At 41.0% G+C, this 25633-nt stretch overlaps 1 protein-coding gene across 32 annotated transcripts in view; it reads left to right on the forward strand.

Annotated features, from left to right (window-relative positions):
* Nucleotides 1-25633, forward strand: part of MYO9A (myosin IXA) — a 471574-nt gene that overhangs the window by 48945 nt on the left and 396996 nt on the right. For 11 of the 32 annotated variants that reach the window (XM_043494413.1, XM_043494431.1, XM_043494434.1 and 8 more), the window contains exon 2: nucleotides 19792-19913. The exons of 19 other annotated variants lie outside the window; for them this stretch is intronic. The gene's annotated coding sequence lies outside the window, so the exon portion shown is untranslated. Of the gene's footprint in view, nucleotides 1-19791; nucleotides 19919-25633 lie in introns of all 32 variants that reach the window. 2 more of the 32 variants (XM_043494425.1, XM_043494427.1) reach the window with 1 other exon arrangement.

Genomic DNA, 25633 nt, shown 5'->3' on the forward strand with positions numbered 1-25633 from the left:
TCAGAGGAGCCTTGGTGTTTTGGACAGAATCAGACACTTTCAGATATCCTCCCAGCTGTTGCTAGCAGTGGCAGAAAAAGTAAGAGGTCAATCAGTCTACACCCAGATAATTTCTTCTTGGAGATATCCTGCATATCCATGTGTTATGACTTGGCTAATGTTGCTCCACCTGACAGTCACAGCTCATTCAACAAGGTCACAATCAGTGTTGGTGCCTTTCTGGCATAAGTTCCAAACGCAACATTTGTAGAACAGCATCCTGGTCCTTAGTCCACACATTTGCCTCCCACTATGCTAGAGTTGTTCTCCAATCTTTATTGACATACTCCAATCCCACCTCCAGTCTTACAGCTTGAGTCACCAAGAGTGGAAAGCACATGTGCAATCACTTGAAGAAAAAATGGTTGCTAACCTGTGCTGTAACTGTTGTTCTTCAATATGTGTGTTGCACATGTCCATTCCATCACCCACCTTCCTGTCCCATCTTCATTGGAGTTATGACAAGAAGGAACTGAGGGAGAGCTAATGGAGGCTGTTCCCTTTACACCCCCATGCAGTGGTGCACAGCAGCAGGGGGAGTTCGAGCCGCCCATGGGTACCACTGAGGAAAAAAAATTTTGATGGTTATAAGGGGGGGACACCAACACATGTCAAAGAACAACAGTTACAGACATGTTAGTAACCATTTTTCCTGTGGAAAATTGAATTTGCTGTGATAGAGCACACAAATGGGGGAATTCAAGGAGGGCATGAATTGGTTAATGATGGGAGAGGAAAATTACTTTAGAAGTGGTATTTTGACAGACAAGAGTGTGAGACAGTGAGCCTTGATAGGAGAAGGTTACAGTAATGAAAGTGAGAGATGGAGTTTCAGTTGTGAATGCAGTGAGGACAAAGGAAGATTTTGGAGTTAAGGAAAAAGATATAACATGATATGAGGGAGGAGCATGAACGATTGCTCCAATATTCCAAGCTTGATAGATAAGAAATGGTGAAGTCAGTGGATATAGATGTAGGTTTAAGAGGAAATATGTTAAATTAGGTTTTGGAGAATGCTTGAGATTCGACTAATTGTAGGACAGGAGTTGGTGGGTAGAGAGGTACAGTTGTCAATTGCAGAGGTAGATTTGAGACGTATTGTAGTTGAAGCTCCTAGAAGAGAGGAGGTGATCGTGTGTGTGTGTGTGTGTGTGTGTGTGTGTGTGAGAGAGAGCACGTGGAGGATTAAAAGATATGCTTGAAAGAACTGTTTGTAAGGTGGTAGGAGAAACCGATAAGCACAGAATTAAGAAAGCTGAGAGACAGAGCTCTGTAGTGGTGGTGAAGCACGATCCACTATCCCAAAAGCAGCAGCAAGATGAAGGAAAATGGGGATGATAGTGGTCCATAGCTAGGCTGAGTCTAAGGCCTTGTCTACACTGGCAAGTTTCTGCACAGTAAAACAGCTTTCTGCATTGTAACTCCTGAGGTGTACACGCTGCCAAGCCACCTAGTGCACAGAAACTGTGCAGTTGCAGCGCTGTAAAAAACATCATCCTGACGAGAGGTGTACACCTTTCTGCGCCAGGGGTACAGTGCCGCGCGCGGTGCCAGTGTAGACATCCTGGTCGATTACAGCACTGTGATTGACCTCCAGGAGGTGTCCCACAATGCCTGTTCTTGCCTCTCTGGTCATCGATTTGAGCTCTAGCGGCCCACCCTCAGGTGACCAACTGTCATCCCCACCCCTTAAATTCCTTTGGAATTTTGTAAGTCCCCTTCCTGTTTGCTCTGTGATGCATGCAGTGGTCTCAGCGCATCTTTCCAGGTGGCCATGCCTGCTCCATGTACCAGGCGACCCCCTGCATGGAGCAGTACCGAGCTGTTGGATCTCATCAGCATTTGGGGAGAGGAGACTGTCCAGTCCCAGCTGCGCTCCAGCCGTAAGGACAGATTTGGACAGATTTCATGATGCATGACAGAAAGAGGCCATGACGGGGACACACTGTTGACTCCCTGTACTGACTGCACTCAATACCCATCTCTCTGCAGTTTGGCTCTGCTGAAGTACCGTATCGGCTGCACTGTACTCCAAAGGAGAAGGTTGGATATGATCCCTGGACATACACAAATCTTTAGCTGTCCCAGGACCCCACCACCTCCTGGGACCTTCCCTTCCCCCATCCCCCTCAGTGCTGACATGTTTTTTTATTAGTCTCTCTCCTCCCGTTGTTTTTTGATAAAAGAATTGTGTTGGTTTGAAAGTAATCTTTATTCTATTAATCGAAAGCAAACAGAGCCCTGCAAAGCAACAGACAATTAACTTAAACCTTCATAGTGCATCGTTTGCACCCATCACAATCACTTCCTAGCATTACAAGCACAGCACTCCCAAGCATAGCAACAAATTTTAGTGACTTTCAGCTTTAAATTGCTGCTTCAAGGCATCCCTGATCCTTATGGCCCTGTGCCCCTCTAATAGCCCTGGTCTCTGACTGTTCAAATTCAGCCTCCAGACACTGATCCTCAGTGGTCCAGCCCTGAGTGAAGCTTTCATCCTTCCCTTCACAAATATTATGGAGCGTACAGCCCACGGCTATAAGCATAGGAATATTGTCATCGGCCAGGTCCAGCTTCCCATTTAGGCAGCACCAGCGGGTCTTTAAACGGCCAAATGCACACTCAGTCATTCTGCGCTTGCTCAGCCTGTTGTTGAAATGCTCCTTGCTGCTGTCAAATTGCCCTGTGGATGGCTTCATAAGCCACGGCATTAAGGGGTAGTCACGGTTTCCCAGGATCACAATGAGCATTTAGACTTCCCCTATGGTGATCTTCTGGTCCCAGTAGAAAATCCCTGCTTGCAGCTTCCTGAACAGGCCAATGTTCTGAAACATGCATGCGTCATGCACCTTTCCAGATCAGCCTGCATTAATGTCCTTGAAACGCCCATGGTGATCCACAAGCGCATGGAGAACCATAGAGAAATACCCCTTCTTATTAATGTACTCAGTGGCTAGGTGGTATGGGGCCAGAATTGGAATATGCGTGTCATCTATCACTCCTTCGCAGTTAGGGAAGCCCATTTGTGCAAAGCCATCCACAATGTCACACACCTTGCCCTGAGTCACGGTGTTTTGGAGCAGAATGTGATTAATGACCCTGCACGCTTCCATCAATGTGAGTCCAATGGTAGACTTTCCCATTCTGAACTGGTTAGCGACAGATTGGTAGCAGTTGGAGTAGCCAGCTTCCACAGTGCAATCACCACATGCTTCTCCAGTGGCAGGGCAGCTCTCATTCTTATGCATTTGAGCCACAGGGCTGGGGCAAGCTCATCACACAGTCCCATGAATGTGGCTTTCCTCATCCAAAAGTTCTGCACTACTGCTCGTCATTCCAGACGTGCATGACGATGTGATCCCACCACTTGGTGCTTGTTTTCTGAGCCCAAAAGTGGCATTCCACTGTGGTCAGCACCTCCGTGAATGCCACAAGCTATCTCGTGTCGTAGCTAGTAAGCGTGGCGAGATCAATGTCACACTCCTCTTGCCTTTGTAGTTTAAGAAATAACTCCACTGTCACTAGTCATGCATTGGTCAGAGCGAGCAGTATACTGGTCAACAATTTGGGATCCATTCCTGCAGACCAAGGAGGCAGAGCATGCAATACACAAACGGTTGAAAGATGGTGCCAAATGCAGACAGAAGCACAGAGATTGCTGGGATGCGAAGCAATTCATCACGTGGCATTGGGACAGGACCCCGAATACCCCGTGACCCCCTCCACCTTCCCACAACTCTTAGCGGCAGAAGAGGAAGAGATGCTACCCAGAGTGCACCGCTCCAAATACTGCTGCAAGTGCCGCAAGTGTGAACGTGCTATTGCAAAGGTAGCTGACAACGTGAACACACAACAGCGGTTTCCCTTTAGCGCTCCCTGAGCAATGCTGTAATTGCCGGTGCTGCAACTCTGCCAGTGTAGACATACCCTAAGACTTAAGCTGAGCTAGACTGAGTTTGTTAGCAGTCTTACTAACTCTTGCAATGTTATCTCTTTCCTACCTCATTTGAAAGCCCCAGCTCCTGGAGTTTGATGGAAATGAGAATCTCATCTTTCATTTAAATACAAAATATACCAAATCTAGAGATGTAAATAACGTGTAAAAACAGTAACCGTGTAACCAATTAAAATTCTATCTGTTTCACAGTTAAACATTCAGTAGGTTGGCAGCCTGGAGGGACCCTGGGTGAGCTGGGATGCTGGGGGCCAGTAGCCCCAAGTGACCCCGGGCACACCGGGATGCCAGACGGCAACAGCACCCGGGCACAGGATGGCAGCCGGGATGGCAAGCGTGCTGGGATGTTGGACAGCAGCAGAGCCCCAGGTGTGGCGGCAGCCCGGAGGGACCCTGGCGGCATGGGGCCGGCAGCTGGGGCTCTGGGCAGAGTTTAATCGTTAACTGAAACAGATAAGCATCAAGCTTATCGGTTAACCGGTTAAACTCTTACATCCCTAGTATAATCCTTATGATGTGGAGAAATGCTTGAAAACAAGACCAGTGTGTGCTCTGAAGATCAAACCCCTGAAGAACAAAAACCAGATGGCAAACAATGAACCCCCTTTAAAAAAAAAAAACCCCTCATGATTTTTTAAGCCAATCCCATGACTTTTTGGAGCTGCACTTATGACTTTTAATTGCTGGGGATTTGGTGATAATGTGTTGCTAAATTTGACCATGTAAGTTTCAGTGAATTGTGTGTGGAAGCCTTATTGAAAGAATTCCAGGGGAGAGTAAAAAAGCAATTCTGCTAGGAGCAATCAGAATTAAGTGAGATGTACTCAAAGTTTCTGCTTGAATGGTTCAGAATTTAACAGGAAAAACAAATCTATAGTGCAGACTCCAAATTTGAAATACTCACAACTTTAAAACTACTAAACTAATTTTCTTAAATGTGTGATCGTTCAGATCACTATCTAAAGCCAGGTTTGAACTTTCTCCATGCAACTGAGTTTCAGATAACTAAAAAATGGTTGAAACGTTTTCCAAAACCCCCCCCCACCTTTGTGCTGAGACCAAGCATAGAAAAATTCGTCACCAAAGGATTTTATTTGTGAAAATTGAGTGGAGCTGTTTTGCCATGTCAGATATTCCAAAATTTCCTGCTATATTCAGGACTCAAATGATTTCTGCTAGGGCCTCTTGCGGAGGGGAGAGGAGGACAGAGAAATAGTAGAGCAGTACAGATTCTTTTTGAAAGTCATTTGAATCAGAAATCTAATGGCGTTACTTCTCCATAAATAGTCACTATATCTGGCTGCATATGTTCATAGTCATTTGAACAGGTGTGGAAATATTTAATTTTTTCTCTTTCCTTGCCTTTTTGGAAAATTAACCAAACATCTAAATTGCAGCGTAAATTCAGAAGCAGCCACATCTTAATCTAGAAGTATTTGAGAAATAACGTATGTAATTTATTGGTACCTTTCGGATCATTTATTAGCATCTGTTTTTTAATACACTTACACTCAGTAGAAAGTGGAAATATCTTGGATATGACCGTTACGTTTCTTTGAAATAGTTATCCAAAGTACTGCACGGTACTTCCATCCTCCGTTTCAAATATCCTTGTTAGCAGCAATCTTTGAGCTTTTTTGTAAAACTGACAAATACCAAATAGTCGTGCATCTGATTGAAGCTGAGAGATAGCATCTGCTCTGCGACTGACCCATTATTACTGTACTGTGACTGAACAGGCTGGAAGTTGAATGGATGGTTTGTTACATGTTATGATCTCAGGCAGCTGCCTGTTGTGTCAAGTGCTGCTGTCCTAATGTTTCTAATTCTGCCAGTGAAATGGACTACAAATAATTTAAAAAAGCAATAGGTTAAATCTCCGAATGCCTTCTTTTTCTCCCCCAGGGTGCTGTTTTCTCTATCATTTCATAATGAACTTGCTTTGCCTCAAGGGGAAAAAATTGAGCTAACTGTGTTTGCTCATCTTACTTCATACTTGTGTTGCTGGATGCCCCTGATTTTTCTTTGACATGGAAGTTCTGTCATACTTGTTTATCTGAATGACTAATGTGGTCGTATGTAATCTGAAAGTAGTTTTCAGTTTTAATTTTTAAGTACCCTTTTTCTCCTCATCCTTCCACTTAAATTCCATTTTAAAATAAAATGATTGTTTCAGACTAAAAGTGGGGATCTTGATTTAATTGAACAAGTAAATATTTAAAATGAGATTATTTGTATTACTGTAATGCATAGGAACTCTACTCATGGACCAGCAACCCATTGTGGTAAGTGCTGTACAGACACAGAACAAAGAAGCTCCTTACCTGAAGGAGCTTGCAATGGGGGAATACAATGAAGCAATGAGACTTTAGGCACAGCACAGCAGCAGCTCCTAACTGTTGTAAAGTACGTTTTTGTAGGCATCACCCCAAAGGAGGAGGCATTTGCAAATGGATGATGAGGGATTTTTGTGGTTGTTTATGGCAGCAGTTCTCGGCCAGGGATCCGAGGCCCCTGGGGGGTCACAAGCAGGTTTCAGGGGCTCCACTAAGCTGGAACGGCATTAGACTCACTGAAGCCCAGAGCAGAAAGCCGAAGTCCTGCTGCCCCAAGCCCTGCCACCTGGGACTGAAGCTGAAACCTGAGCAACATAGCTTTGCAGGGCCTTCTGTGATGTGGGGCCCTGGGCAATTGCCCTGCTTGCTATCCCGTAATGCCAGCCCTGACTTTTATACAGGGGTGCTGGAACAATTTGAATAGTGGGGGGTGCTGAGAGCTATTGAACCAAACTGTAAACCCTGTATACCACTTCAGGGTTGGAAACCACTTCAAGTCAGGGGGGGTGGCTGCACCCCTAGTTCTGGCACCTATGCTTTTATATGCAGAAAAACAACTGTTGTGGCACAGTTGGGCCATGGAGTTTTTATAGCATGTTGGGGGGCAGTGGCTCAGAAAGAAAGGCTGAGAACCCCTGGTTTATGAGGAACACCTCCCAATCGTGAGGAACCTTGAATTTATATGCATTATTGAAACTTCTGCTGCTGAAGGAAAAAAATTCTAAATATGTAACACTGAATGTGTATCTAAATTAAATAGTGAACAGGACTCAAGCAACTAAAGAGATTTAAGTTATTTATCTAGGATCCTTGTGAAAAGTTGCTCTGTTTGTCTCTGATGGCTGTCCAGAAAATTTACAATCCTATGACACTTACTGAAAATAACAAGGAATATATAATCCCTCTTTCATAGTGAATATTCCATCTTTATAAAACAAGTTCTAACATTTATAGGTGAAATTGAGCTATTCTGAAGAGAAAGATACTGTATTATTTTAGGTCCCATTCTTCAGATGGGCAAAATTATCTTTGTTGATATCCAGAGCTGGCCGACAGGATATCAGAGAATGGTTCATGACTCCCTTCTGAATTACCTTTTGCTCACATCAAAATAGAAAAAGATTAATCCATTCTGCTATTCTATATAGGTTCTTATACCGCACTCATCATTGAGTACCTTGAGTTAGTGCGTTCAGCAATGCGATTGACACCTACCGTGGTGTTTGTTCTCTTTTCCTCTCTCTGAGAGGAGAAATGTGTGCAGTTGAGCATCTTGTTTTGGGAGGATTTTTAAAAATATAGATGTTGCTATGTATTTGTTAGAGAAGGCAGGTTAAAGAAATGACTTGCACTTGGACCGGAAGCTGGTGAGGTTTTTGATAGTCCTTAGTTCCTAGGGAGATTCATTCCATAGCCTTGGATCAGACCTTGAGACAGTACTGTTTCCCACGCAGATGAGCTTTACCCTTATTATAGGAAGTTGCACTGTGCCAGAGGAGTGAAGTTATTGACCATGGTCTTCATCCTGGAGCTTTAGGCAATCTTTTAGATAACCAGGACCTCAAAGCCTGTGCAACAGTATGTAATGATCAAGGTATCAGCCCTCATATAGAAGGTGCTCAATGGGGGGACCAACTTAACAGGAAAGGGGGGGTTGCATAACGTTCTGATGGTTGAAGGCCCAAACTTATCTTTACAGAGGTAGATTCGTGCAGAGAAATTAGAATAAAGAAGGCGTCTCTTTTACAGTGGCAGCCCCATGTTTCTGTAATGGCCGCACATTCTTTCCCAAGCCCTTCTCTTGGGTACTTGGAAGTAGGAGAAATATGATCTGAACAGTTTCAAATTTATGGAAGATTTTTTTTAAAAATACACCTTAAAGAACAAACTAAAAACGTTTTATTCTGATAATCAAAACTAAGGTACAGTAGTTTGTAAGAAAGTTCACCTTTGGAGGAATATACTTGTTTTTAAAAAAAAATGTGATTTTTAGTACAACTTTGTTACCCATTTAAGATTTTATCCGCAATTAATTGTAGAGCTTTCTCTGATTGTTGTTAGGAATCACTGCTGTTATTTTTTATAAAGAAATGTTACACCAAAGGGAAGCTTTTAATGGTCTCAGTGGATTTAGGAACTGGTGAATGCTGAACTTGTAACACTGTCTTTTAGTGGAGTAATCTGCCTTATTTACTTTGGCCAACAGCATATTTTACCTTTCTGATTCTACCTTTGATAGCAAAGCCTGCAGTCCAAAAATTTTTCTTTTCCCACAGGATATATAACAGTATTTGTTTAAAAGATAGAATATGTAAAGCTACACTCCTGTTAGTTCATCTGTGCAGCCAAATTCACAAAATGCAGTAAAATCTGCAGATTAAACAGGAAACATGTAAGGAGAACAGTCTATACCTTCTCATTGGGAAATGCAGATGGAATAGGTATGTAATTAAAAAAAAAGCAATGTCAATATAAATTTAATTTTTATATCATTTGAATATGGCAAGAAATGCTGTTTCAGCAGCTACAAATTAAATTTTGTTTGGGTGTTTTTTCAAGTCTGTTTTATTATTGGGACCTGTATGCGATGGCTAAAATAAAGGTGTGACACAGATGTATTTCAACCTCTGTGAAAGTAGTAGTATTGATCACCTGTTGTACTATTGCTGTGGAGGCATTGGGATAGTTTGTAATGCACAACTCCTGGCATTGGAGGGGGGAAGAGGGGATCCTAGTGTGGGGGCTACATGGAATTCCTAGCATGAGGGTTGTGTATGTTGCATAGGGTTCCTGAAATAGAAGGGGATGGGAATGTGGCTCAAAAGGATCTTGGGATGGAGGGAGAGGGGAATGGAGGAATCCAATGTCCTCAGCCTACGGAAGGAACAAAGTGTAGTAGTTTTTCCTAACTAGACGACTGAGATTGCAGTCATGGATGTGGCTTGAACTTGAGCTTACCTATCCGAGCTAACTTGGGTCTTGGAACAGTGAAGCAAAATGTGACAGCACAAACTTGAGCGAGGGCTAGCCCTATGAGTAACCATCCTGGGTTCCAGGTGAGCTTTTACAGCTTGTGCTGCCAGGACTTCACTGTTCTGGGACCCAGGCTAGCTAGATTAAAGTTAGCTCAGATATGATTTCTCAAGCTGCAGTCACAGCCAGTGCATGCAATCTGGATGTACCCTAAGGCTTCTGATGATGAAATACCCTTGCCTATAATGATTTAATAATTTTTCGGCCTTGACTTGTACTTTTTGCAAATGTCATAGCTGAATATTCTTGTGCAAATCTATCCTACAATGGTTAACAAATGCACTAGCAGAAGCCCAGGAAGTGGCTTTGAAAATATTTTTTAAAGATGCTTCTCCTCTTTCTGCCTCTGAAGGTCCTATTGAGCATACAGAGTGAGCTTTAAAAGATTCTAATTTTTTTTTCTTTCTTTTGCTGCAACATAAACCTCTCTGACCACTTCCTTAAGCCATCTAACAATGGTGGATCTAGAGGCTGTTTGACCTTTAAGTAAGGTAATGGTGCTGGCTGAAAAGTCTTGCTGCCTAAACTGATACATTTGTATGCAAAGTCTGCAGGGCCCTGTGGACATCCAGGAAATGTAGGCTTCTTGGTTTTGAGACAGAATATGGATAGTGTGATTTCTAGGTTCAGGTAAGACTACTTTGGGGGCCCTGAATTCTAGCACAATCCTTAGCCTGACCTTCCTCTGGGAAAAAATCATATGGCTGGGTATGGGAAAGGACTTATAATTCTCCTATTCTCGTTGCCAAATATACTGCCACTAGAAGATCCAGGGCAACTTTTTTCTCTGAAGTTCAAATGAGGGAACTATAAGAACATTCAGCATCAAGTTCAAGGCCATTTGTGAACCAGGGAACTAGTTATAGTCTCCGCTTAACTTCTGCTTCTAGAGGCCTGGAAACATCAGGCTGCCGGTCTGAGACTGTCCGTGGAGCCTCTGAATTTGTTGCTGCTTGAACTTTAATAGAACTAGCACTCAGGTCTAAGATGAGGTCATCTTGCTGAAAATCTGGTATGACTTGCACCATGGCCGTGATCAGCTTTATCCTCACTTTGTCACACCAGCTTACCAAGGTTTTCGAAACCCTAAAGTTTGCTTTGGAAGTGATTGGCTTACTTGACAACAGCATCATAGAATCGGAGGGTTGGAAGGGACCTCAGGTCATCTAGTCCCACCCCCTGCTCAAAGCAGGACCAATTCCCAATTTTTGCCCCAGATCCCTAAATGGCCCCCTCAGGGATTGAACTCACAACCCTGGGTTTAGCAGGCCAATGCTCAAACCATATCATAATAGAGATCCTTTCATCTGGTAAGCCTCTTTTCAGGCTCATGCACTTTACCGCAAGGCCAAGAACATGCAAGCAATGCTGGATCCTACCTTGCATGAACAGCTATCAAATTAATAGCCTGAGACCTGGGGCCACAGGCATGATCACTAGTTCTGGGTACCATGGCTGCCTTGGCCAGTCTGGAGATACAAGTATGAAGGCTCCTTTTGACTAGGGAGGTAGTGTGGCTAGACCACTGGACTGGGACTCAAAAAACCTGGGTTCTATTCATGGCTCAGCCCCTGCTGGGTGACTTTGGGCAAGTTACTTCACCTCTTTGTGTCTCTACTTCCCCATCTATACATTAGGAATATTAAATTTGACTTCCCTTTGTAAAGTAAAGGTCTGCTGATAAAAAGCCTTATAAAAGAGCTGTTGGTATTATCGGGCAGTGTTCTGTAGAATATGGATGGGGGTGAGTGTACGTGAATTTGGATGCTCTGGAAATTCTATAGATCTTGTTCTGTATGTAACTGCTGAAGAATTTTTTTTTTTTTTCCTTGAATGCCTGGTTAGATGACAACCTTAATTCGGGCACTTCCTGAATGTTCGGTGCACTTAAGGATTCATGGCTACTCATGATTTGAACAGAAGAAAGACACTTTGTGCAAAGCAGTCTCACTGACCCATAGGGTCTTGTCTTAATCCTTGGGTCTAGTGTTCTAGTCTAGGGTATGTCTACATGGGGATTAAAGCCCTCTAGCGTCGCTGTGGCTGGCCTCGGTCAGCTGACTCAGGCTGCAGGGCTAAAAATTGCTGGGTAGGTCTTTCAGCTTGGGCTGGAGTCCAAGTTATGGGACACTCCACCCTTAGAACGGCTGTAAGGACGACTTTATCAGGACTTAAAAGCCCTCCTCAGCTGAGGCTTTTCCTAGCTGTCTTTTGCTCCCTGCAAGTGTCTCCCTCTCAGGCCTTCTGCTGGACAGGTGTTGAGAGTGCCTTCCTCACCCTACTCCTATCTGCTTTCCTGCCTAAGAGTATGTTAACACAGTAAAGAAAATACAGCAAAGGGTCAGCTGACTCAAGGTGTGGGTCAGTTTCATTGCTGTATAGACATCTTGGCTCAGGCTGGAGCCTAGAGTCCTGCAGAGTGGGAGGATCCAAGGGTCCAGGGCCCAAGCCTGGAAGCCTATACAGCAATGGAACAACCCCACAGCTCAAGCCCTGTGAGCCTGAGTTGGCTAGCATGGGCCAACCACGGGTGTCTAGGTTCGGCGTAGACCAGTGTTTCCCAAACTTTTCCTCTTGCACCTCTGCTTACTGGTAATAGAATGTGCCCACGTGCTTCCCCCCTTCCCCGCCACCCCCAAGCCAGGAGCTGGGCTTGGGCAGGGACTGAGTGGGGCTGCAGAGCAGTGCTGTGGGCCAGGGCCAGGGTCGGGAGCAGGGCTGGGTGGCACTCCTGGATGTTTCTCCACGCCCCCTAGGAGCAGAGGTGGATTAGCCACTGGGCCCATGCCCAGAGGCCCCAGCCAGTTGGGGGCCCCCTGGAAAAATGGGCACCCTGGTGCCCCGAACGCACTCTGCCTGTCCGGCGCTTCTGTCAGAGAGCAGGGTCGGGGCACGGGGGCGTCCCCCACTCCCCAGCAGGAGTGGTTGATGGGGCATGGCAAGCCCCCCTGCCTTGACCCCATTTTCCCGGTAGGAGTGGGGGGAAGGGAAGGACTGCAGGTGGAAGGGTTGGGGATGGGCCCCCACTTCCTCTGCCCCAGGGCCCCACAAATCCCTAATCGGTCTCTGCCTAGGGGGTGCACCCCAGTTTGGGGACCACTGGAGTCCCGGCACCGAGGAAGGACTCCTCCAAGGAGCACCGGCACCGCTCTGCAGCCCACAAGGCCAGTGCCACCAGGTGACATCATTTGCAGTCCCTAGTGCCACATAAGCAAAAGAAGGCGGATAACGGATGTTCCCCTGTCAAGAAGCTGCAAGGGGATTCCAGCGGGGTGTGTCGTCTGGTGGGACCCACGGTCTGGACCTCAAGAACTGGTGCCATTGACTCCGGCCCTAAGTGGACACACCCTGAGAGTCAGGAGGCTTTATTTACAATTTCCTGCAGAGACATGACTGGTAGCAGGCATGTGACCTACTATTACAGCTCCTTGTTTTAAATGCCCAAAAGACCTGGGACAAACACATGTACCCTAAAGCCCAGTGCCCTGTTACAGCCCCTGTACGTATGCATTATGATACAGCCTTCAATTACATGATCACATGCTCCTTTTCCAGAAGACATGCAGATGAAGTGTCAGTGGGTCCTCCTGACCCCACATGGCAATTTACTAGCGTCAGCCTGTCCAGACATTGTTCAGCGTATGAAGCTTCACCAAGAAAGGTAATGACAAATAACATAACAGATGACTAGTAGGAGGGAGAGGAAGTATTGCCCACTGGTTAGGGCACTGATTTAGAATGTGAGAGACCTGGGTTCAGTTATCTGTTCCACACTGGAATTCCTGTGTGACCTTGAGCAAGTCACTTTGTGCCTTAGGTCCCCATCTGTAAAATGAGGATAATAATGGTTCTCTACCTCTAAGAGGTGTTATGAGGATAAATACCTTAAAGATTGTGAAGTGCTTTGAGATCTACTGATGAGAAGCCCACCTTAATTATCATTACAAAAGTTTTTTTTCCTCTTCTTCTGGTAATAGCTCACCTTACCTGATCACTCTCGTAACTGTGTGTATGGTAACACCCATTGTTTCATGTTCTCTCTGTATATAAAATCTTCCCAGTGTATGTTCCACTGCATGCATCCGATGAAGTGAGCTGTGGCTCACGAAAGCTTATGCTCAAATAAATGTGTTTAGTCTCTAAGGTGCCACAAGTACTCCTTTTCACGGATACAGACTAACATGGCTGCTGCTCTGAAACCTATATAAGAAGTAGGCATTGTTATTGTTTACTAAATTCAGCGGGAGTTGGGTGCCTAACTCCTCGAAAATCGCAGTCTTCATTATTTTGTGACAGTATTCAAATAACATGAAAAGACTATCGGAGATTATTTTGGGATGTTGTCACTGATCTCCTACAGGATTTTCTATAACTCCTTTCAAAAACCACCTGGGGATTTTTCTTGCTCTTTTCACCTACTCTTCTCTAGAGGGCAACCATTGCTATTGTATATTGGTGTCTCATAATCAGTTTTAAATTAAACAAATCCAAAAATGAGTCATCCAAAGGGATGACCCAATAACTATATGCAACCTAGGCTTTGCTGTGTGTAATGAACTTGTTAATTAAAAGTGTAAGAGGTGAGCCTTTCATAGGGTCCTGAAGATGACCAAGCTCTACAGAGCATTGGATTGAGTACGCTTCCCAGGCAAGAGCAGTCTGGTAAAAATTCTGAATCATAATCTGGAAAATTCAGTTTCTGGAAGTGAAAGCGTGCCCCAGCTGTCTTGATGGTTGTGAGAGGGTGTAAGGCAATGTCTCAAACAATAGACCTTCTCATTGTCCATATAATCCCAGACATGCGCAATGATGATCATACCTAAAGTGGAGAGGGCTTTTGATAAGGGCTTTTTTTTTTTCGTTCTCCAGATAATTTCAACCTTTATGATGTGCTTGGGGGTCGTCATGCTGGAAGACAAATCCCACAGCCATTTAATCTCCTACCTAAAAGCATTGCTTGAAGGATTAGGATGTTTGTATTTTGAGTAATGTGTGTCTCTGAATGCATCCAATGAAGTGAGCTGTAGTTCACGAAAGCTTATGCTCAAATAAATTTGTTAGTCTCTATAGTGCCTGCACAAGTACTCCTTTTCTTTCTTCTCTTTCAGTTTCCCCCAATGTGTTCTTTGAGATTCAGCTTCTAAACATTAGATACTACACTGCTTTATGGCTTTTTGTGTGCATGTGTCAAATATCATTCATCAAATACTCTACTGTTTCCATGCTTTCTATTCTACTGTGTATGTACACATACCACTCCTATGAGAACTAGCTAAACATTCTCAGTGCAAGTGTTCTATAAAGCTATTAGAATGTTAGGTATCTGACTCATATCTACACTTTCTTCCTTTTTTTTATGTAACCATCCCATTTCTTTCCCTTTTTCTTCTCTCTCTTCATTTCCTGTCTGAAAGGGATGCCTTTGAAGAATAGCAGCAGCAGTAGCTTTGATAGCGAGTAACTTTAAAAATGTGTGCATTTTATGACTAAACGCATCTTAAGTGTCTTTATCAAGGATGCATTCTGGATGGCCGACTGCCTTTCCCTGCTGCCGATTGATATCCACTAATCTGTGGTTTCACTAGTGAGCATTAGTCCTATTCTGTTTTATACTTTGCAGACAATGTGCATAAAGCGTGTCAATAAAAAGGCGTAGCACTATTCTCTTTCTCTGGGTCCTGATATGAACAGATATGTGTATTTTTATGGTGAAATATGTTTAACTCCTTTTATTGGATTATAATAATGGCATTATTGTTATTCAAACCATACAAAATATGTTCTTTGTTAAAAAGAAACAGAAAACATTAAACAGGTTGTAATTAAATTGTAATTCACATGACTATAGAGGTAAGAGAAAAGTGATGGTCCAAAAACATTTTCCCTTAACTTTTGTATGCATTCTGGCAAACAGAAACTACATTTAGTGGCAGTTAAGGTTGTGACAGCACACAGTGCATCCACCCAAAACCTTAAACAAATAGAAATAAGAAGTTAGGAGGATTTGTGCATTCCTTTCCACCTTCATGCTGCCTACAAAGCTATCGATAATGCACGTCACAACCCCATAAAGCTTTTATTTCCAACTACAACAGCTCCCAACACCCCCCGCTCACCCCAAAAAACCAACATACCACAACTTCGTCAAACTTGCACTCTAATGCAAAACTTTAAAGTGTGTGCACTGATTTTTTTTTTAAATCCTTGGAAGTGAGTGATGGTGTTCATACTGCAACAGAGAGATCATCAAATTTGGTGGATTTGCCTTGATGCACATGTTTTCTGTGCCATTATGGGAAAAAAGTATAAAATGCTCATTAGACAAACACTACCTGTTGTGTACAACTGATATTGTTGCTTCTCATGTGCTGATTTGTAGAATATCAAGATATCCCAAAACGTTTTAGATTTCTTCCAAAAGGGGTATAAAGAAAAGGTTTTGCTATCTGGGACTGGGCAGTTGGTGCTGTAGTACAGGGGGGTTGCAAGATAATTAGTATTTATAGAATAAACATAGCTGGATCAGGAATGAAATTAGCAATATTAACATTTAAATTGTCACTTGTAGATTTCAGACTCAACCCTCTATCGAAATCAGTGGAGCAACACATATCTCTGTTGTTGTTTGACTCAGCAGACACAGGAAGTCAATGCTGCATCAGTTTGCACTCAGGTCACATTGTCAATTTTCTAGAATTAGCTAGTAATTTTTTTTTAATGAAAGCAAAGATACTGGAGCAGATTCCTGTTGCAAGTGGTGAATTCTGGAGTTAAGTGGCTCTGGTTACACCCATTTCTATTATTCACTATATGGTATATAATAAAGTTTGTGTGGTTGCAGTCTGTACTTATGCTTTTATGCTCAATTTTCACATGCAGGATAGCTCAAAAGTAGATAGTTCTTTTATTGTGTTACTACTACTAATAGAAGTGAATGAAGTATAGAAGGAGGGTCTTTTCTCATTTTTTGATATCAGATTGTTCTTTTTACTAGATGATTGTGTATTGCTATAACTATATTTAATAATTCTCCATATGTAAACATAAAAAGGGGGAATGGGGGCAAGTATTACATTTTTCTTTCATATTTTGCCTACCTGCCCAGCTTAATAATAGTGACAATTTAATTATTTTTCTCTGAGACTGAATGCTTTCCAGGAAGACTTGATTTTTAATTTTGTTGTTTGTTTTTATATCATTGCTGTAGGATGAGTTAATACATAAAAAGGTATTACAGGGCAAATGTTAACTGTATTACATAAGCCGTTCCCACCCTATGAATGACATTTTAAAGTAGGAACTTGTTTTTCTAAATATATATATCAAAGTTTTCAGTCTAATGTTTTGTTGGGTCTCATGTCTAACCGTTCTAGGTATTTGAATATTTCCCTAGTCAAATTCTCTACTTGACTTGTAACTTAAAGATAATGCCTGTCAAGTCACCTGTTACATATTTTATGAGTGCTAAAGAACCTTCTTAGATGTTTGTTTTTGTTCACCTTGGAGCTCTTTGCATGAGTAAGGATTGCATCTATGTTTATAATACCACTTTCAGAAAATATTCCTACCAGTTTTATTTTCAGAATTAGCATAGATCAATTAAAAGAAAAAAAACTTTCTAACTTCTTGGGGTGCTAGAAAAAGTCTGACTTTAGCCTCATACTTTACCGTGCATCAAGGCACAGTACTTAGAGTTTAATAGACACCATGTTGTGGCATGGTGCTTGCTTACTTGACAGTGTCATTTTAAGGTTACAGGGTTTTTCCTTGACATGCTTAGATTCATCACAAAAGACGTATTTAATCCACTGTTTGTGCCACTCGTATATCAACATACATACCTGCATTTAGAAGAATATTTTTTTCCTCCAAGTGCCAGATTTAGCAAAAGTATCTGGCTTCTGTGCCACACAAGCCAACTTTTTTTCCAGTGTCTTCAGCCATATGTGTTGGCTAGATGCATTATTTTTGCTGAATTGGGCCATAAGTGCATAGAATGTTTTGGCAATAAATTCTAAATGACTTTTTCTTAAGTTTGACAATTTAATATCTTAAAACATTCAGACTCTTTCATACTAGAAAGATTGACTTGAAAACTCATCCTTCTGATCTGATTTATTATATTCTAGTCTAGAAGCGCCCTCCCACTCTTACAAGAATGTGGAATAGTTACTGTTCTCAATCATGGACTAGATGCTCCCCTGGGATTTCTAGAAATGAGCTTCATACTGGTCCTCATAGTGGGCTAGGTACCTCTCCCCCCCTTCTCACTGTAATAATGTGAGCTGGTTACTGCTGTACTATCTGTAGTACCTGTGTTGCAATTTTAGCTAAACAAGAACTTTTCTACATGGTCAGTGAAAGCATGAGCCATTCAGTGTGGTTCTATTCTGAAAAGAGACTATAAAAATGATATTGTGAGATTCCATGTTTGTGTCTGCTCAGTTTACAAGTAGCAGTATGTTTTGTTTTGTTTTTTTAAATTTCCTGCTAATGTTTCATTACCAGTCGAAAAGATTCTGCAGGCCAGATTCTGTCCTCAGCTCTTCGCAACTGTATTTTCTTCATTGAGGTAGTACGGCTATAAAATAGGCTAGAATTTGACTTTCAACTGGAATTTAGTTAACTATTTAATTTGTGTAGGGAGGAAATCAGAATCCAGATTGCTTTGTTGGCTGTCTAGTCCATTCAGGGAAAATTTATTTTTGTCTTTAAAGTTAGCATATATGGCTGAATATAATCAGGGATCAGAATTAATTGACTAAGAAATTGCTATTTCTACATAGTTACTTTCCAGAATAAAAATAAACTTTAAATTTGTATTATTTTACAAGGTTTGATGGTTTTTGTAACCTTTTGTTTTGGAGGAAAGGTAGAACATGCCTCTTTCTCAATGCATTTTATGTTTTCCCTCTATGTAGATTATAATCTCCTTGGTGTAGTCCCAGATTGTCTTGTTTTGTACAGCACTAAACTCAATGACTTTCAATAAATAACCTTTTTCAAGTGCGTTTTTTAAAGTTATGTTTGGTTTGTAAAAATTTAAAACAAACTGTGGGCTCTTAACTAGGAAGATTTTTTTTTTTTGCTTTAAATTCACATCTGAGAAATTTTGGGGGATAAACTCTCTAACATGTAACTAACTGGTGCTATGCCTTAACCTGTAGGTTAACTGATCATCTGATATGTTTAATCCATTCCAGAATTAACTAGTTGTGAAATCTGCCATGAAGTAAACTACATTTTAAAGCATTTTGAAAGCCCCTCTCAAAAAGGAGGTAGATTCTGTTGGACGGCTTGCTGAAACAGATAATCTATTCTAAGAGGATGAGTAACAGTGCAATTTGTTTGCGTTTGATTACGAATTGCAACCAAAGTTTGTTCCATTTGTTCACTTGGCATAAAGGGAGCTGTGGAAAGCATGCAACCATGTTTATCATACTCCACTTAATAGCCTTTGTGTGGAGTTATGCAAAAGTTAAGGGTGAGGTTTTGGGAAATAAAAGAGAATTACCAGTTTAAAAGTTTCCAGGAAAGCATGGTTCATGATAGTGAATGAACCTGTGGAATCTTTTTTTATAAGCCACCCTCCCCATCTCCCCATGTAACAAACTGCTTTGGGATTGTTGCTTTTCCTTATTCTTTATTCTTTGCTTAATAAGTATTTAAAAGTGGTTAAATTAAGATTTGTAGGTTGGGAGGTATTGAGCACATGTAGGTTTGCAGAAACGTCTTGGGTATATATGTTTAATGTTAAGAAAATGTTCCAATTCACTTAATACACAAAAATTTAGAGCATCACCTAGGTGTTTCCTTCCAAAGCAATTTTCTGTAATTTTTTTTTAAATCTTATTTTATTGTACACTGTCAACGGTGTAGAAATACACTATGTGATTTATGGTATTGAGCTAGGGTGAAGTGGGTGGATCTTGCTAAGAAGAGGATAGTGCATGATGTCATCTCCTCCTTCCTTTCAGTATAAGATTCTACTACAGCCTTGAGCAGCTGGCAAAACTGCACAGCTATTTAACAGAACATGCTGCTGAGTGCTGATTTGCCTGGTTTTATTTTTTTTCTGCAATAATGTTTCATGAAATAATTTGCCTTCTTATTTCGATCTACAGCGCAAGCTGGAGAGAGCAGAAAGTGATAGTGAGACTGGGACAAAAACACACGTTTGTTTCACAGTTAATTGAGAGCTGCCTTCAGTGGTAATGTGCAGATGTTGAAATCTATATGAACAGCTGAAGGATTTAAAAAAAAAAACTGTATTGTGCTGTAGCCAAGTTGGTGCATATTGTGGAAGTAAGAAGTGTCATAACAGAGAGACAGAACTTGGAACTGGCATTTGCAAAGAAGTTGAAAAGAAGAAAAGCTTTATACACAAAATTGCTGCTGGGGTTGCTGATCTTGCTTTTTTGGTGAAAGTTATCAGTGTCTGAGAGTCCACAAGGAAAATATAGCTGCAACTTCATTGACGGGAGTGGAGCTAATTTCTCTGCATGGTGAAGACTGGGAAATTATCAGGACAGAGAGAGAAGACTTGGAGCGTACTGTAAGAGTATATATTTATTTAGCTGATTATTTTTACCATACAGATGTTAAAGAAATAGGAAAGTGGCACTCAGAGAATATGGTACAAGAGAAGTGTTTTGGAGAGCTAGCTGTTTTGTAAGCTAGATACGCAGAAAGATGCGTTAACATGTCCGTATTGCCAGCCCCAAATGTTCAAAAAAGTGAGTCAGGCTCCAAGAAATTACAATTGACTTAACAATGTTTGTTTTAAATTACATTTTGGGATGTTTTTATTTGCTTTGTGGTGTTCTAGCCTTTAGGGGTACAGGTTTTCATGCTTTTATCCACATCCATGAGGGCTAGAAACATACTTTAAAAATGAAAGCTGAGATTTTCATGTATTCATATAACTCCAGGGAGCTGGGGGTTTAAAAATAGCACCAATTATTGCAAGACACAATAAAATCACGAGTTGGGAGCACTGAAATATTTTATTTAAATCTAAATCTAGTAATGATTGTAACAAAGATGCAGTTTAGAGAACTTTAGAGAGGTTTGAAAATGTACCCTTTTCACTATGGATTATAATTGAGAAACATCTGTATTATCAGGGTAAATGAGAGAGCACCTATTTTACAGTGAAATTGTTTGATCTTGTCCAAGCACTGCCCAATTCCACTGGTGAATTTTTCAGTTATATCAAAGATCATAGTTAAAGGATTTAAATTAACAAGAGATCACTTGACCTGATTTCTTAAATCTCAGTAACCTTTTGTGGAATAAATTTTGTGTAGCAGTTTATGTATAGTTTCACCATTTGTAGGGTTGTTTGATTATTTAATAATTAATGCTATAGTCCTTTGCGGACAATAGAAATCCAATAGTTTGTTCATTTGTGTATATAAAATAGATTGAATTATCCTAGGATGGTGGCCTGCATACTGAGATTCAGGCTAATGAAAAAATGTAAATAGTAGAAATTTTGGAACCGAGTAAAATTGTTGTAGAAAAGACTACCTCTCTTTGATGGAGAAGTTAAAAGAAAAATCTATTTCCAGGCTATAGTGTGTGAAAATAGAAATCTACAAAGCAATTCTTACCCGTTTTAGCTGCTGCCTTTGATAATGTTTTTATAAAATGATGACATGATTATACGTACCTGTCATATGTATCAATATAATGCATTTTTATAAAGAACTTCATAAAATACTGTCCCCATAAAAACTATAATTTTCATTTTACTTTCATTTGTTTTAGACGACACTTAAAAATTAGAGATTCACTGTGTTCAGATTAACAGTATAAGAGTACTCTACTGTATCCTTCCACGTGCCACTCAATACATGACTAGCCAGATTTGTCTGACTCGACATGAATGTCTTCAGGGCTGGATTAGTGTGTGTAGGGTGTGTGGTTGTGGCTTCATTCCCTCTTTGTTACTTGAAGTTCTTGAGCTCTACAGGGTAGAGGTACCTTGTCCCTAAAGTCCTGTAAAGCTCCTGAACTCTAAACATAAGAGGTTCCCTTTCCCTATCTCTTGCAGAGTTCCTGAGATCCTCCCTTCCCTCCTGAGTCTGAGCACCAGCAGTGTTCATAGGCAGTGCTCTGCCACAATATTTGCCTAAAAGAAAAGGAGTACTTGTGGCACCTTAGAGACTAACAAATTTATTTGAGCATAAGCTTTTGTGAGCTACAGCTCGCTTCATCGGACGCTGTAGCTCATGAAAGCTTATGCTCAAATAAATTTTAGTCTCTAAGGTGCCAAGAATACTCCTTTTCTCTTTGCGAATACAGACCAATACAGCTGCTGTTCTGAAACCTGTCAGAATTTGCCTAGTATGTTAATTCTTAACATACACACTAGGGGCTTGTCTTCACATAAAATGCTGCAGCGGCTCCACTGTAGCACTTGAGTTGCAAACATTACCTACGCTGACGGGAGGAGTTCTTCCATCAACATAGGTATTCCACCTCCCCAAGAGGGGGTAGGTAAGTTGATGGGAGAAGTCTCCTTTTGACCTAGTACTCTGTAGGCCTGGGGGTTAGGTCATTTTAAACATGTGCTTTGAATAGGAATGGACTGTGGAATGAGGCCCAAATAGATTTGTAAAGGTTGTTGTACTGCCAAGAGGGTGAGCTAAAGATCATTTAGAAAGATTCTTCAAAACACAATAGAGAACATTCATTTTTATAAAGATCCTTCACTCTGACTATAGTTGAGGAGTACTGTTATCAAAAAGCAGATTCTGCTTTAGTTACCAGCAGCTGTTCAATTAGTCAGAGAGGGTTGAAATTCACATTGCAGAAATAAACAAAATTAAAATTCTATTAAGTCATTACTTCATTGAAAAACTACATGTGGCACCAACTGTATAGTACAAAAATATAAAGTTGAATGTGTAAGATTTATTTTAAACCCTTTACTTTTTCAGGCAATAAGTAGTATGGATTTGTGTGCAGTCCATGATTCTGAAGTAAAATGACAGTAGACATTTATTTTATAAGATAATAGGGAAGTATCCTTTCAGACTACTAATTTTACCACTGAGTCAGAAATATTTCTGAAGTGTATTTATGGAAACCATTAAATGGGAGATATTTTCTGGAACTATTGTAGCTTCCTTCACAATGCATTCTTCCTTTCAGTCTGTATGAGCACTTTTATCAGACTTACTTCGTCCTGCCCTGGAGGTGAAGATAAAGGAAAGGTGTATATATAGTTGTCTTTAACTTTAAAATAAGTATCTCCACTCTCCACCCATGGCTGGGATCTCTTCCCACTTTTGAAGTCATCTGCTGGAGAGGTTCATACAGAGGACTCTGTCTTATTTCATTCTTTGAGGTTCACAGGTCTCAATTCTTAAATGTTTATGCAAGGAGTTTTTCCTCCATAATTTTTTTATCCTTTGTGGAACTGAACATCTGTATCAGACACTGGGATAAACCTTCATTACAATTATATATCGCTTAAACTACATTAAAAGAACATTAAGGTTTAAAGTGAAGCACTCAAAAGTAAGAAAACATCAAAAAATTTTTCTATTGAATTCATCCGATGAAGTGAGCTGTAGCTCACGAAAGCTTATGCTCAAATAAATTTGTTAGTCTCGAAGGTGCCACAAGTACTCCTTTTCTTTTATCAACGTTAAGGTGGCCATGCAACTTAATTCTGGCCCCTTGTGTGTGTATATATTGTAAATCTTGAATGACATGATCATATTCAATTTTTTCCACATGACCTTTGCCTCATTCAGTATATGGGATGGGCAGTGTTCACTGAATGAGCAGCTATTCAATATTATCCTCATCATTCCGTGTTTGTGGTCCCATGCATTGTTCATTGCACACCATCCAAATCCTGCCTGCACTGAATAAAGAATTATTAATTTTCTCTTTGGCTTTTTTAATGCATCTTACTTCATTGCAAACATTAATGATTTCATCATCTCTACACCCTGGTGGGGCAAGGTGATAGTGTTTATCCTCATTTTACCTAGGCGAATGGAGGCACAGAGATTAAAGCCAACATTGATTCAAATTGGGCACCCAAAATTAGTTAACACTTTTGACATTTTGGCCCTGATTTTTCAGAATACTTGGGATTTACAGTACTTGCATGTTTTAGAATAGAGCTTCCATTGATCTCTGTTGCATTTGTGAGTTCTCAGAACTTCTGAGGTCTGATTTGCATGTGTCTCTCAAGCTAATATCTAGAAAATGAGGAAGACAGTGGCCACCTGTGCACATTTTGGTTTGTGACTTACCCAACATCACACAGGAACTCTGGCAGAGGCAATGATAGAAACCAGTAATCTCTGATGGCATTCAAACTACCCTGATCACAAAACCAGCATTTCTCCTCTTGCAATCCCCTGCCTTATTCACCACACACCTTCCAACTTTGAGTTTGAGTCAGGGGTCCTACAGATAACAGCGTCATTCACTACACAATCCTGATTCGTTCCCAGAGCACCATCCATCCTGTGCACTTTTTGAAGCAGGGAAAAAGTTTGTGATCATCTGATTAAAGATTCTATCACAATTTATATGCGCAAGGAGGCTGAATTAAGATTGCACAGCCAATCCAAAAAGCCTCCAACATTTTTTTTAAAAGTGAGAAAGTGTAATACTTTGACTTCCCCTCAGTGGGGGAAAATAGTGAGAGTAGACTTTTTTTTTCTTCCAATTCCTCTTACTTTTGTCCACTGGAAAAAGTGTAGGATAGGAAGTGAAACAGTAGGGCTTTTTCCAGTTTGCTTTTTTTTATTTTTTAAAACATACATGCATCCTCCTTTCTCTTCCCCTGGCCCCCCCCACCCCCCCGAAACTTTTATCAAACTATTACAAATATGGTTAAAAAACTGAAGAAAATTAAAACATTTGCGTAAACATTTTCACATATAAAAAAAGACCAGTTTTGTACACCTCTACTTGAGACCAATTTGGAACAGGCCAGGACAGAGAGTGGTCAGTCTCTCTCGGGGCAGGAAAAAAAGGGCTTCTTACAGTAAAGCCCATGGCTGCTCCCTGGAGGCTATAGTTACAGTTATAGTTAGTTACAGTTTTCAGGGGGTGATTCCATCATCCTTTGCTACCTAGATCCTTGCTGATCAGCCAGTGTTAGGAACTCAGGATTTTTTTGCGCTCTCTTCATGCTCAGGACAGACAGTGTGTTCTTTAGTCTCTTGAGCCCTACTACTGTGACCCTACTCTCATCAGCACTCCCTCTACAGATTTGGTAGGCTTTGGGAAGGTGAGGGGGCTGTGCTGTTGGGCAGCGTTATAGACTTCAGCACTCTGCCTGTTCAGGGTGATGGGGGCTAAAGAAGTGATCAGAAAAATCTATTCTGGAACACCACAGCACTCAGCAGTGGGAAACCCATTGGTCCAGATGAATGCTTTGTTGTACAAACCTGATTGATTTACATGTAGGGAAAATCTCTTCTCTCTTCAGTCCCTTACTATAGGCAAAGTCGGTGCAGATGCTACTGCTGTTATCAATGATGTTGCTAGCTGTGCTGTGAAACAATCTAAAAATGTAATTCTTTTGGAGGATATTATGACCTTTAAATTATGCTCACAAGTTTTTATGTATTTCTAATCAGTTATGTGCACTATTTGCAGGGTTTTGGATTCTGTGTGATATCTCAATGGTTAGACTCAATGCCATATCTCACTTCACTCCCAAAGCTGTGTTTGAAAACAGTGAAATCGGTGTTTTGAAATAAAACCAAATACAAGTCCAATATGGATTAGTTGGAGTAGTATTTTAAAGTACTGAGAAAGAGATGTGCTATATATTTTGTGTTTTTTAAAAGTAAGCAAGTAATGTGTATACTAGACTGAAATCCTGCAAATAAACACAAATTTCACTGAAAGTAAGAATAAATAGACCCATTGAGGGTTCTCCTGACAAATTATGAGTGACACAAGCGTTTAAACACTCTTTTATGGTTTGACGTGGTTTGGGTCCTGCAATGGAATTTCAGCCTTAGTACATACTGTTGAGGGTGCATAAGTCTATATATTCTTAGGGTCCCAAAGTGATTGATGTGTTTGTTACTCTTGCTGTTTTATAAAGGTCAAATATTTTAGTCATTTGTTTACATCATCAATGGGACTGTTGTGTTCATATGGAGCATTTTTTCAAGAGACAATGCTGAAGTCTTCAAGAGGAATTAATATGGCAAAAATGTATTTGCTGCTTATATTAGCATACATTGTGTTAGATTTGGAATACAGAAAATACCATACT

Source organism: Dermochelys coriacea, chromosome 10 (assembly GCF_009764565.3).
Source record: "Dermochelys coriacea isolate rDerCor1 chromosome 10, rDerCor1.pri.v4, whole genome shotgun sequence".
Classification (NCBI taxonomy): domain Eukaryota; kingdom Metazoa; phylum Chordata; order Testudines; family Dermochelyidae; genus Dermochelys; species Dermochelys coriacea.